The 2,237-nt window shown below is 43.9% G+C and overlaps 1 pseudogene; it reads right to left on the bottom strand.

The window, feature by feature from the left end:
• Positions 1 to 686: 686 nt before the first annotated feature.
• Positions 687 to 1,961, bottom strand: LOC130888011 (14-3-3 protein theta-like; annotated as a pseudogene).
• Positions 1,962 to 2,237: the final 276 nt, after the last annotated feature.

Here is a 2,237-nt window from a genome sequence, read left to right on the forward strand (position 1 = left end):
GTCTCCAACGTGACAAATACATTAGCTTAACCAAGTCAAGCCTGGGCCCACTGGGATGATTCTCTCCAGAGGCTGTGGAGGAGAGTCTATTTCTTTTTTTTTTTAATATAAAATGTAGTTTTATTTTATGTTACTCTGCTGTTACATAGGGCATAACATTTCACAAGGCTTTTTTGGGACTACAGTCAATGATTAGCAAACACAATATTGTGGGTCTGACCCTCTAAAGAACAATCACTGGACAAACTGGACACCCTCTCACATGTGTACAGATCTGCATCTGACGTTTAGACTTGGACTTGTGTACTTTATTTCCCCTTTCTAGTGTATTAAGAAAGGACATGCATTTTAATTTGCCCAAAGCAATGCTTGTATTCTGGCAGCAACATGCTACTTCTATTACAAGGTAAAGTGAATACCAGAGCTACAAAGGCAGGAGGTGCAAGTGAATTTTTATTGGGAAGGAAGTTGTCAACTCAAACAGCAGCAAATGAAGAATGCATAAATGAAACTCCCTGTTGTCACAGACAGACGTAACCTCCAGAATATGTGACATAGGAGACATTTCTATCTGTGACCCCCAAGACTGGATGCATTAAGAGCTTTCCCATTCAATCCAACACTTCTAGATTCCTACTAAAAAGGAATATGCAGTAAGAGTATGGAAAAGGCGCTTCTGAAAGGGTCAGAGAGGGAATGTAGAAATCAGGGAGTTATTACAATTACTTTAAATTGTAATGCACCACATTTCCATATCTTCGCAGTAATACAAAACACAGCCACTTGCAGAACTGGTTCAGATTACTTAAATACCCAGTGTACTGTCAGTCCTCTACACAAGTGTCTGGAGTTACTCGTGTTTATATGAAATGAAGCTATCGATACTTGTCTCCAGCAGTAACTGCCCGCCAGGACGGCCGGGACAACACAAATCAGGGGATGGAGTTTTCCAAAGCTGCAGTGTGAAAGACTATGAACAGCTGATCCCATACACATGAGTAGGCTTCCTCGCTAGAGGAAATCCGAGTGAAATAAGGGATGGAGATGTAGAAAGGTTTTCTTGAGGGGACGAAGGACAGCACCCTGGATGCCTTTAGTTTTCGGCCCCCTCTGCTGCATCACATTCTTCTCCTGCACTGTCCGATGTCCATAATGTTAAGTTGTCTCTAAGCAACTGCATGATGAGGGTGCTGTCTTTGTAGGAGTCTTCATTCAGTGTATCAAGCTCTGCGATGGCCTCATCAAAAGCTGTTTTAGCCAGTGTGCAGGCAAGCTCTGGATTATTAAGGATCTCATAGTAAAATACAGAAAAGTTAAGGGCCAGACCCAGGCAGATTGGATGTGTAGGCTGCATCTCTTTCTTGCTTGTATCAAATGCCTCTTGGTAGGCTCCTTGGGAATTATCTATCGTTTGTTTTCGATCATCGCCACATGCTACTTCAACAAGATACCGGAAACAATCTCCCTTCATCTTCAGATAGGAGACCTTACTCTCTGGATTAGTTGCATTGGCTATTAAATACTTATCCAACAATTCCAGGACTGTGGTGCAGATGGACCTCAGCTCCGACTCCACTTTCTCCCGATAGTCCTTGATCAGCTGTCGGAGGTGTCAGTCTTCTGCTCGATGCTTGAAATGACCCTCCAGGCGGCCCGGTGGCCCCCGACCACGTTCTTTTTTTTTTTTTTTTTTTTTGGTTTCTCGAGACAGGGTTTCTCTGTGGTTTTGGAGCCTGTCCTGGAACTAGCTCTTGTAGACCACCACGTTCTTGTAGGCCACTGACAGCAGGTTGCGCTCCTCGTTGGACAGCTCGGCGCCCTGCTCCGTCACGGCTTTCATGCAGGTGGCCATGTCGTCGTAGCGCTCGGCCTGCTCAGCCAGCTTGGCCTTCTGGATCAGCTCGGTCTTCTCCATGGCGAAGCGAAGGCGAGAGCCGAGCTGGATCCGGAGTCCTCCTTCTAGTCTCCGCAGCTGCGACGCCGAGAGTCTATTTCTTGTTTTTCGGTTTTTATTTTTTATTTATTTTTTTTGTTTTTTTTTTTTTGTTGTTTTTTTTTGTTGTTGTTTTTTGCCTTCTAGGGGTCAATTGTTTTTCTTGTCTCATGACCCCTTCCTCCATGTTCAAAGCAATAATTTAGCATCTCTCTTCTCTCTTTTTTAGGGTGATATGTTTTTAATTTGTTGACTTTTGTTTTCATTTTGTTGGGGTGTCACTAAGGTGCCCAGGCTGATCTTG

This window comes from Chionomys nivalis, chromosome 16, assembly GCF_950005125.1.
Source record: "Chionomys nivalis chromosome 16, mChiNiv1.1, whole genome shotgun sequence".
In the NCBI taxonomy this organism is placed as follows: Eukaryota; Metazoa; Chordata; class Mammalia; order Rodentia; family Cricetidae; genus Chionomys; species Chionomys nivalis.